The sequence below is a fragment of the Excalfactoria chinensis genome, chromosome 3 (assembly GCF_039878825.1).
Source record: "Excalfactoria chinensis isolate bCotChi1 chromosome 3, bCotChi1.hap2, whole genome shotgun sequence".
Classification (NCBI taxonomy): Eukaryota; Metazoa; Chordata; class Aves; order Galliformes; family Phasianidae; genus Excalfactoria; species Excalfactoria chinensis.
In genome coordinates, this window is record NC_092827.1 from 104,911,004 (window position 1) to 104,923,349 (window position 12,346).

At 43.4% G+C, this 12,346-nt stretch overlaps 1 protein-coding gene across 1 annotated transcript in view; it reads right to left on the reverse strand.

Moving 5' to 3' along the window:
• LOC140249951 (uncharacterized) overlaps positions 1–12,346 on the reverse strand; it is an 83,423-nt gene that overhangs the window by 12,293 nt on the left and 58,784 nt on the right. The window lies entirely within an intron of this gene.

Consider the following 12,346-nt stretch of genomic DNA (forward strand, 5'->3'; position numbering starts at 1 on the left):
CCAGAAGGCCAACTGTGTCCTGGGGTGCATCAACGGGGGCCAAGTTGGATGGAGCCCTGGGCAGCCTGAGCTGCTGGGGAGCAACCAGTCCATAGCCAGGGATGGGATTGTGCGGGCTTTAAAGATCATTTCCAATCCAAGCCATTCTATATTTCTATGATGTTTCAATGCCTCTACATGCAGCAGGACAGCCTGCATGGGTCTGTGCACATCAGCTCTCTTTGGCACATTCAGCATCACCCTTGTTGCTCAAGGCAGTGCCTGCAATATGGTTTCTCATGTTCCTCAGCTCTGTGTGCCCAGCACCACGTACTACACAGGGTGTCACACAATGACCATTGGTCCCTCTATTCCTGTCTGTGGAGTCACCATGCAGCATCCTCCCTCTGCTGCAGAGCGCTGCCACAGCCTCAGCACTTTCCACCTATGTGCAAACAGCACTGCGTCCCATGTCTGCTAGTGATCCTGATGATACTGCATCCATTATCTAGGGGTCAGAGAAGCTATCAGAGAATCTAAGAAGTAGTTATTGCATACTGGTTTCGGCAAAGGAATGAGGCACTTGTTATAAGGCAATTATGGTAATTATAAGGAGTTTTCCATGACTTTTGTAGAAGGAACAGCAATAATTAATTGTAAAGGAGAGGTCCCAGTCCATCCCTCCATGTTACCTGACTCTCTGGCTACAATTCCCAAGAAAACATCTTCAGACAAATACCAAGTTAGAATAAATTAGTTCTGCCTCTGTTCAGTACAAGACAGCGCATTTCCTCTTACAAAAAATAGTTTTAAACCCCTCCTGGAGCAAATGACTTGAGGAAGAAGCCAGGTCTGTGACGGAAGACACAGACCTCTTCCAACAGTTATGAACACCTGCTCCTTTTCGGAGTTGTGTTATTTTCCTGAACGTAAATTCCCCAATTAAAAATAAAAATAAAAGTGCAAAGAGGGACACTTCCATCATCTCATACAGGTAGATGAAAATCAATACACCAGTGCCTGAGAGAAGCACTGATCTTTGGCCTACCCTGCCGATAGATAGCTGGAGACTGAACTGACGGTGAACTCAGAAATTTGCTTATTACTGAAGTGTCGGTTTAGGATTAAACAAGTTAAGCTGCAGCACTGCATACGAGTCCAGATGGTTTGCTGCACATGAATTCACAAGGAGCCCTGCTGGCTACTGAAGGGTTTAATCAAATACACAGAGGGTTCCCAAAATGCTTGAACAGATAGTTTGGCAGAGCATTCCTTCTACTAACTGTGCACTTAGTTGTGGTGAGCAAAATGCAGTTCTGCTGCAAAAAGTAGAGCTATAAAAAGTATAGAAAAGCACTGTTTTCCACCATTCACAATTGCACACGCACAAAAGCAGTTTACCCGAGGGGGGTAGCATTCATCTAGCTGTCCTTTCACAGCATATAATGTTGTTATCTTCACCACAACTAAATGATGCTGCAAAATGTGATTCCGGATAAAGAACAATGGGGAAAGCTGTTGAACCCTACAGAAATAATCATTCTGTAAAGGTGAAAATGTTTCTTCTATCAAAGGCAAAATATAATGAAGAATACTTGCAGCCGGAAGAGTGGATAGTGAAAAGGATTTTGCAGTTTGCCACATGGTACTGCAGCCTGAAATACTGTAGCAGTCAGAGCAGGAAGGTGTCTCCTGGTGCCATGCTCGGAGTCATGCACGTACTCCTCTAGTTAGTAGCTGAAGAGTCAAGTACATCATTGCTCCAGGGGAGGCTTGAGCACCAGAGCATGTTTCAAATGAAAAGCTTTACACCCTGCCTCAAGAAAGCGTTTTTCCCTAGCAGCAATTTGAGACACCCCATGTCCTTCAGTACTGTGCAGCTCTGCTCTCTTAGTGTTCTCTAACATTACCATAAGCTTAGCTTAAAAAGAGACCCTTTTAATCAAAGCTTACTTAACAACCAGGCTTTTGGAATTAGGGGATCACCAAAGAACCCAACTTAGCGTGACAATGGTGAATAGAAATGACTTTGACTTAATGTGAAATATAAGTTCTGATCCACAAGGTAGCAAACCCAGTTGACACAAGGTGAAAGCGGAGCGTACATGTATATTTAATGAATATGAAATTCTCAAAACCAATCTTTGAATCAGAAAATCGAGATACTGAGATAAATATGACTGCTTCATGCACTACCATGGATTATTTTATTGGCTAAGGCTTCGAAGCACAACTTAGAGCAACACCTTGTGATCGGGCTCCTCTACGGTTTTAAAGGTGTTGCATATTGGTAGAAGAAGTCTGGTCAGCATTGAGCTGTCACTGCCATGTCCTAATGACGTGTCGCTGCCAAGTATTCCAGTAGCTTCCAAGGCAAAGAACCTGCCAGCAGCATCTCCTGCCAATGCAAGTGAGGTCCTGTTCAGGCCACATGTTGCCATGCACTGCAGTCATTCTGCATGCAGACCTTGTAGACTTCACGAGCTCTTTAAGAAACAGCATTTCCTAGCAAAGCACATTCGTAACTCTCCCAGAAACAAGGGATCCAGTATGACTCTGGTCCAAACCTGCTCCAAAGGAAGGTATGCTTATTTATATTCTGGAGACAGATTTGAGCCCTCAGTATCTTGTTTCCCATATTAACTTCAACAAAGCGTGCATTTTCTGAGGCTTGCTAATGAGCCTAGCGTACTTGGGAAAAAATCTGAAATATACAAACAAACTCACTGTCAGATGGGTTTTTCCAAGGCCTGGACTGAAGCTCAGGGAAGTAGGAAATAAATGTTATGTCCCTCCAAATCTCTTACAAACTCTGACGAAGAAAAAAGAAAAAAACAACCTTGATTCTCAGGCCAAATCTCCCAGCTGCTTTTGCAATTCATGACGGGCCTGGCTGAGGAGCCGGTTCATTTTTCTAAATCCAGTTCCTCCTTACAAAAATGCTATTTAATAACATTCAAATCCTGCTTATTTTGAGCTTAAAAAACAAACTTTGTTATAAGACAGTGCCTTTTCCTGCAATGCACTTTCACTCATATGTGAAAACACCACTGTGATGTTTCTGTTGGAAGTAGCACGACTCTGCCAGAAGCAGTGCTGTTACTCACAGATCGGGACGTTTGAGAAGAAAATTCACTAATACAGATAGAATGATAAGGAAACTGAAATTCTGGTGATCAGTGAAACTGTCAAAGCGTGCAAGACAGTAAAGCCCTAGAAACTACACGTGTCAGAAGATGACTGATGTGTGAGCAACCAATGCAAGCTCCGAATGCCAAGACATAGAAGGGTCAGTTTTTGAAGGATATATTTCACCTTATATCCCGTATTTCATCAGTGCTAGTCAGGACTCAAGGACTCTTCTACCATCTTGCAGGTGTAACAATTCCAACTGGACTGCCTACCAAATGTTTCTGTTTCCTTTACAAATTCACAAATAACAGGGATTTCTACCCAGGCTGTTGTAAGCAGAAATCAGAAACCATTTCTGCACACAGTTCTTCATGAAATTGTGTAACGTCGGGTTCAAATACACGTGCAAGCTGTAATCCAACCCCTCTGAGCATGTTCTCCTCACCGTTCGATTTTTCCTGTCAAAACACACAAAAATAACCATATAGGAACCGAATGTGTTTCTCAGAAATGCATATGCTAGGTTTGCCACAAAGCCTTTTTCCACTCCCAAGATACATTACTCAAAATAGCCATAGCTCTGAAGTACTGCCAAAAGACTGGCAAGTCACAAAGCAGCTTTCATATGTGCTCTGTTTCTCACCTCCCAAGTGAGGGTGAAGGGGTCTGGAGAGGTCCTGCTCAGATCAAACCTTTTTTCTGCCACAGGTTGCAGAGGGCTGTCTATAAGCAGCTTCTTCCCATAATAAGCTCATCTGTAAGTACTCTGCCTGTGCTGAAAAGGAGTAAATATTATAACTTCTGATATTTTATAAACTCCAGCTGAAGGGATGGGCCTCAGGTGGGGCATCTGTAATGCCACAGCTTACAAAGAGACAGCCTCTCAGCTCCAAGGTAAGTACACACAGTTTTGCTTGGTGAAAATTTAGGAGACAAGTTAGAATGCATTACATTAAATCACATCAGCATTTGCAAACTGTTCATAAAAGGAGAAGCCGACTAAGGCCAAATTAAGTCACCTGGAATGGGACTTATCACCAGACAAGTAGATTGAGATGAAAACCTGCTTCATCAGACTAAATACTCTGGCTAGTCCTTGTTCCATACTTCCCAAGCAGGTCCTCACTTTCTAACATGCAGCACAGACACAGCCACCTTCCTGTTCTCTTCCATGAGCACGAGACAAAAGGCCACCTCGGTAAGCCAGACATCTGGAGACTGAAGGAAGGATGGAGACAGCATGGACTCCATCACACAGCAAACCTTCCTAGGTGTCCCAGAGGGCCACACCACAGCATGATCTGAGCCAGGTGCCATCCAACACATACAGGAACGCATCATCCTGACAGAGGGAAACAGCAGCAACCTGGAGCTCAGCAGCTCACGTCGCCTCTCCTCAGAAGCCAGTTCTGCAGTATTTCAGGGAACAGGGCTCCAAGCCAGGCCCCAGCAGATCTATGGGATATGATGAGGACTTTGAGAATTCCAGAGGTTGCCGCTCCAAAAATACACTGTTTGACCAGCCTGCTGTCAGAGCGATTCCTACTAAAACAAACATTTAACATGTGCAAATACTAAAAGATGAATTTCCTGTTTGAACAGTCAGCACAACAGAATATTGCCAAAAGAATCATTGCAACATCTGTCAATGTAACCAACCAGCTACCAGCCAGAAAAGAGGACAGCCATGATCTGTCATCAAGAGCCAGAAGGAATGACCCAGCAAACACTTCCTATATCCAAACTAGCCCACAGAGACAAATGAATGGCAGGAGAGGATGCAAGCAAGATGGTCACTGGCATCTCCTGCCCTTCCCTTTGCAGACAAGTAAGCCAACAACCAGCTGAGCAGTGAAAGAACCTTTGGTATGGGGCTGGAGGAACACAGGAAAGCAGGAAAGGAACCATCCTCTGAGCAGTGATGAGTTAGAGCCTTGTTCTACCACCATGGCTCTGCCCTCCCCAGGTCTACACCAAGTGCATATGATCACAGTGCCACATGTCCACAACAGATATGCAAAGACATTGCAGTGATGGCAATGACAAGTGATTAATTTCAACAAGATATCTGGCTTTGATTTCTTTTATTCAAATGCTTCCCATCTCTTTGCTTGTTTTCTAAGCATCTTCATCATTTGAATAGTCAAACTAGATGCAAGTCATTGACGGGGCAGATCACGAGTTTTTCAGTTGTGACCAAAGTTTTTTTTAAAAAACAAACAAACAAACCCAAAACAGTACTTTGAATCAATTGACAATAAAAATCATTATAAACTCATAGTAAGTTGAAATACTTTGTTTCATTTTCAACCACTTTTAATATAAAATGCTTGAAGACCAACCAAACGAGTCCAGATAGGACACTGGAGGCAGTGGCAGAGGCTACTTGCCTTTACAGAGGGACTGAGCAGCGTGACAGAGCAGCGCAGCGTGCAGGAAGCAGGAGACAGGAGCAAGACAGCTGTAAATGGAACAGGTGACAGCAGAACTGCTGTCCTGCTGTCCTCGGGGCTTGAGCCACCAGCTGGAAGCACACATCTCCACCCGTGTCACCCATCAGCATCTGCCACAGCTCAGATGTAGGCCTGGGGGATCTACATTAGGGCCAAAGCCACAAACTACAAACACACAGCATCACATGGGTTCTTACACATGGTCAGAAAGCAGGCACAGGAGAAGGATTTCCATTGCCCCAGGCTACTGTACTTTCAGTTCCCCCATCCTTCTGCATACCTCAGGTAGCACATTTAACATTTAACAAAATTTTGAAGGCCTTTATTAAATACAAACAGATCAGGAAAGGACACTGTATGATGAATTGAAAACCTGGTCTCAAGCTTTCTGACTTCCCTACTTGACAGCATTAACAGGAAGATAATGCAATAAATGGAGCCACTTAACGATACTCCAAAAACAAAGCAAACAGTAATTCTGGCAGAATTTTACTTCCATAAGAGATAAAATAAGATGAACAGCAAAGACCATGACAAAGTCCCTTGAGAGAAATGTGGCAGCACTGGTCTGGGGAAATTCCCTTTTTGAAATTGCTGCCAGTGAGAATTTAGTGAAGTATTTTCTGAGATGCTTCCTCTTATGGCAGTACATGGAATGTGCCAGAGCAGACTGTAACATCTCAACCTCAAAACGCCAGAGTAAATCTAACAGTAGCAAGACAACTGATTGCCTTCCTTCCAGTACCTGCAGAGCCCCTGTCACTGCAGCCACAGCTGGCTTGCCTCCCACTTGTTCAAGTGAACAGGGTCATGGTTTCCTGAACCCCTTTTACTGTTTCTATTTTAACCTGAAAGGAGCCACTGAGAACTTGTGGCATGAGGCACGTCCATAAATCTCTCCCAGCTCAGAGCATCAAAACCATCTGCATAAACAGTTGGCTTTGCAATTGGTGGCAGGTTTGCTGCCTGCTATTTTTAAAGTTGTAAAATCACAGAAAACAAAATAATAAAAAAATCCACTTCCACTCCTTAGCAACACAGCACTGACACCTGCATTAGTCTGTCTAATGTTTCTAGCGCGTTACAGAGCTCCAGCTTACTTGCACACGTTGAAGCTGACTGTAGTTCTCCTTGTTTCCTTTGGGAAACCACCCCCAGACATAATCCACCTCATTATCAAGCAGCTCCTCTCAACAGCCACGCTCTTTTTCCCTTTGCCAGTCCTAGTGATGCTTCTTCCCTTTCCTAAATTACTCCTTTATCATTTTGGTAGGTAATGCTCTCCCTGTCACTGATAACTAGCAAAATAGTTACGTTCTGTAAACTCCGACATCAAGGCAATAAATAAATTAACAAAAGAATATTGTAAAGCACCTCATAATGAGCAGCTTAGCATTCCTGCACATTAGCCAAACCCATCTTGGTAGGACAAAGCCAATTGTCAAACACAAAGTTAGGAGGAAAAAAAACGAACAACAAAACCCTACGCAAACTTCACAGCACAGCATGGCCTGAAGCAGTTAAATACAGCTGGCCAAATGATCCATACAGCTGTGGCTTCCCTCAGCTCTTAAATAAAATATTAGGGTGTGTTCCTATTGTTTGTTAGCTGTCATCAGCCCATCTCTCAGCTGACAGAGGTTAAAGGCTATGTAGATTCCTGGGACAGCTGTTTGGTAATTGTCACAGCCAGTTACTTGGTAACCCAGGAATGGCAATCTCAGGAGGTAGTTTCTTGGTTGCTAAGCGATAAATTCAGGTAAAATAACCTTTTCCTGAATTTTATTGCAACTACAGGCTCCAACTGTACGGTTCAAAACTATTTTTTTCCTTCCTGGGGATGGGATTCAGAATTATTGCTGAATAATTTGTCAGGGTTCTCAGGCAGCACTTGGTGTGGGTTAAATGAAGTGACACTATATCCCACTCCTATTGCCATGGATAAACCCGCAGCAGCCTTCCTACTGCACGTGTAGTTAATTTGCTGGATGTAACAGAATGATTTACACAACAACAGGCTGAGGAAAGCAGCAAAGAAGGCAGGCCCTCCTACAGAAAACAAACAAAAAAGGGTGTTCTGTTGATATTGTCTTTACCCCCCCCTTTTTTTTTGTGGGTTTTTGGTTTGGTTTGTTGTTTTTGTGTGTGTGTGTGTTTGTTTTCTTTTCTTTTTTTGAGAAAATGCAACCTACAGGTTTGAGCTGAACCAGATGCTTCTCTGACTCACGCTTGCCAAGCAAGCCACCAAAGATCGCAGTGTCCTTGGCAGCGTTATAGGGGTCAAGCTTCCCCACGTACGTGGTCCTTCAGCAGTTTTCCCACGTGTGTCGCAAGCAGGAGCTCTCAGACACCATCCCAGCTTCAGTGCCAGATCTTCCCATAACTTCTTCACCTATGAACTGCAGACCCTAGCAAGGACTATTTCTTTCCATCACAAGCTCATTTATGAAGGCCTTTGTGGATGAAAGCCTGCTCTTGCCCAACAGACACCTAATTTCCAGATGTGTCACGAGGAGAGATGCAGCTGTGCACAGTACAGCATGGCACTGCTGATGGATGCCAGGGGATGGGTTGGCTCAGCAAGGCTCTCCTGAGCCTGGATGCAGCACACGTCTGTGACCCCAGGGGTAGTGGTGTGGGCTGATGGCTTCCCGTGGCCATGGGTAAGAGGCCAGCTGCCCTGCCGCCCTGCCCAGGGAAGGGTTAATGTCCCTGACGGTGTCACTCCATCTTACACAACCACAGAGCGCAGTTTGTATGCCTGCCTGTTCTTTTCATGTGTATTTTCAACAGACACCAGTCATTAGCTGCTGCAGGACAAATCCCCCTGACCTCTTGTCAGTGTTATTTATTAATTCTCATGTCCATCTTCAAGGACCAGTGTTCGCCTCCCTCAGAGAGATGTAAAAGGAAGCTGGCTGAATTTGCTGCACCAAGTTAAACTTGCTATTGCAAAGCAGGTCAGCAAAGGGCTGTGGCTGGGACTTGGTGCACAACAAAGCTCCAGCATGGATGCCTATGGGCAAGTGTAAGCGGGTCCCAAAAGGCAGCAGGCAGCCCAGGGAGCAGCTGCCCACCCTTTCCAACCAGGTCTGAGCAGTGCTTCACACCACAAGTTCTCAGTGGCTCCTTTTAGGTTAAGAAACAGGAAAAGGAGTTTGGGAAGCCATGATCCCATACACGTGCACAGATGGGAGACAAGCCAGCTGTGGCTGCAATGACAGGGGCTCTGCAGGTATGGAGACACTTGGCAGTCTAAGGTATTCTCTTGTCTGTAACCTACATACGTGAGGTATGTCTGTGCTGCGCACATCTGGTGTCTGCCAGGCCTTCAACCGAAGTGCCCCAGAGCTGTTAGGTGAGCGCAGCCTGGTAAAAAAGCAGCATAGACTACAGGAAAAAATACTTTATTGTATGTAGGCCAATTATCTTGTGAATCTCCAAAACTTCAGGCTGAGTGCCTCCATGGGAACCAATATAAGGGAAGCATGCCCCTATAGAAGATGAGTCCTAAAAGCTTTGTAATATTCAGGTTTAGACTAGTCTTTCTTTAGTAACTTTGTGTTATGACAGGTCAACTACCAGTGTTCTGCTGATAAAGTACACCCCAGCTGGACAAATAACCCTTCTCTTTTATTAATAAAGGTTAAAGGAGTGAACTTAAACCTGAGACTTGGTTCAAATGCCTGCTACACAGGCATGTAGCAAACCTTTTGTTGCAGCCACTGCTACAAAGATGTGTTTTTCAGTGGGACAAAGGCACGTTTTTCACTGATGGTGAAGGAAGAAGCTCATTTGCTGAAGGCAACACCCTGCCCTTCCCCTCAGCAAAAAGAGTAAGAAATAGTCCACCTCCAAAATTCATGTTTCTCACAGTCTTACCTTTTATTTCATTCCACTTCAAGTTACATTTCACTAAAACAGTTGCAATGTACCTTTGGACAAACAAACAAACAAACAAACAAACATGCTCCAGGAGAGGGATGGCCCCAGCCAAGCCTAATGCTACATACTCTAAAGCTGTATTTTGTTTAAGGTATTTATTTAGCATGCAAACAGATAGAAAATATCAGCTGCTTTGGATGTGCAATCGGCAGAAATTGGGCATGATGACTTGAAAAAAAAGCAAGCTACAGCCATCAGAGTTGGCAGGGGACAGGCATTTTGAGCAAGGGGGATTTTGCATTAGCAGTATTAAAGAAAATTTACATTCTGTTGCTTAGATCATGTTTAAAAGCGTCAAACGATGCAATCAGGTGAAATACAACAATATTCTATACCCACCTAGAAATCACCCATCCTAACCCACTTCACTTCTTCCAAAGCAGGAGGAGTGGTGGTTTCCTCAAAAGAGGAAAACACTGTCTTCAGTGTAAAGCCAAGCCAAGCCGCCAAGCCTGCACCTATAGATAGTGTCAGTGAAAGCATCCCTGTTGACTCCAGTGTGCTTAGGATCAGGCTGTCATTAAGGGCAGGCGCTTCTACCAGGGAACTGTCAGTTACTGAAGTAGAACGCCTGACAATGTGCCTCATAGTCAGACTTCCTTGTTCCCCAAAATCACTTCTTTGAGGCAATGAGGTGCCATCTCCATGATACATTTTCAGGAAGCTTTGCATGCTGAGAAAAAGTAACTCGGTGCAGCATTCAGACTGAAAAGGGGTTAGCAAAAAGGTTTCAGCGTGCTGCAAAGAGCTCACTGAATTAAACACACCGCTCTCTTGAGCAGAAAGGAATCAAATGCACCTTTCCCTACAGCGTACTATCATCTTACACCTAGGATTCAATGCTTTCCTTGAAATACCACCATTTCCTTACTGCTTCTTTATCCAGTGCTTCAGAGGATAATTAAACTTCTGCTAATTAAGCAGTGCCATCCTCCAAGTGGCCAGGCCCTGCTTCTATTTGCTTATTCTGCCGCTGCTCAGCCACTAAGCCTGCCTAGAGCTGTGGTGATTAAACAAGAACGACTTTGGGGGATGCAGGCACTCCTCGAGTGGAACAGAGAAGGTAAAGATTTTTAAGTCACAGAAGCCTTAAAATAGCACCCTCCTCGCTTGTCATTTTTGTACCTTGACAAGATCTCCGGCAAAAAATTTTGCATTTTCAGTCTCACAAAAACCATGGGTTCTCCAGCAATGAGGGAACGGAAAAAATCAATACTTGCCATGTACCATGTAACCAATAGAATAAGGGCAATGATTTATGTATGGATGGATGCAGACTGAATCAGCTGGGGCCTCAAACAGAGGGAGAGAGAGAGAAGGAGAGAGAGAAAGAGGTGTGGGGGTGAGCTGGACTGCAGTGATTATTCCTACACTATGGCCAGATTTTTTTTTTCCTGCAGCAATAATCCCCCCTCTCCTGCACTGCAGGGCATGGAGGAAAGACTAGCGATGTGTGGAATATATGATGGACCAGCTTTTCTCTTTCTGCCTCAGAATAACGATGCTATGTTGAATGTTAAGGTACAGTAAAAAAGGAAGAAAGATAAGATATACGGTCTGCAGTCCATCAGTCTTCCAGCTACCTCCACCCTCATAAAGACCACTCCAGTGGGTCAACAAGCAATAGTTTAAAGAGAACCAAATTATCAACAGGATAAAAACCTACCATCACTGCTTCATGACAAGAAAAAGCAGGAAGGGCTCACTGAAGAGAACTACTGTATACCCCAGGAGTTCCTGCTGAGAATATAGTTTTGTAAATTGGATTACCAGGGATACAGCGCTATAAGGTATTTAATGGCTATGATAACTTTTAGGATATCTAATGCTGCTGTTATTTATAAACAAAACTCTTGTGATAAAAATTTACTTACCTGTTTGTATAACGTGGGATACCAATAAACACTTATCCAAACTCTGTTCTATGCTTTGTTGCCGTATTGTTAATGAATATCTCGTAGGTGACTGCAAAGTGCTTAGAAATGTCCTGCTATTTTATAAACAATTCTTGCTCTGCAGTGTTAGAAAATTGCTAAGATATACTGTTTTCTGCAATGCCTTGGCTGCTCAGACTGTATTTACATTTTGGAGAATCAGATGTTCATTCAGTACTCTCAGCATTGTAGTTTGCCTGAAGTATTCTTGATGTGATTAATATTTCTGCCGCAATTACCGTTAATGGCCAAACCAGTTCCTTCCTATAACATATATATGGCATTTAAACCTCAGTATTGGCAGGCTTCCTTTTAAGAGGCATCATGTTTTTAGATAACGCTACAGAACAATAGGAGGCCACTATTTAAACACACCAGCACAGCAATGTTGGATTAATTAAAGCTTTAAGAACTGCGATACATTTGAAAGCCCTGCATTTTGTACACGTCCATGAACTGATAACACAGGAATAATTTCATTTCTGACTTTCCACAACATATCTACAACAATATGGTGGCAAGATTAATCATTAGCTTCCAGCCTGCCTTTTTATGTACTATGATTAAAAAATCAACAAACGTAGGAACAAATTTAATTTAAGTAAAAATAGATTTTAGGTTTTAAAAGAATTTCATTGCACGTGGCCAGAATTTGAACTTGAATGAAAAACAGTTCTGAGTGTTTGGCTCTGATATTTCCTAGCTAACTCTTTTGTATAAGTTACACTGTGCTTAACATACACGTGTATGCTCCTATCAAAACAACAGCGATGCAATAAAATAATGACCTGTAAATTGAATTTGTATTTAATTTCCAATTGATTTGACAATGACAGACAACAGCATCTTTTAGAGCATGAAAGTATGAAACACATTACAAAGCAGAGTAAGTCCATCTAGCTC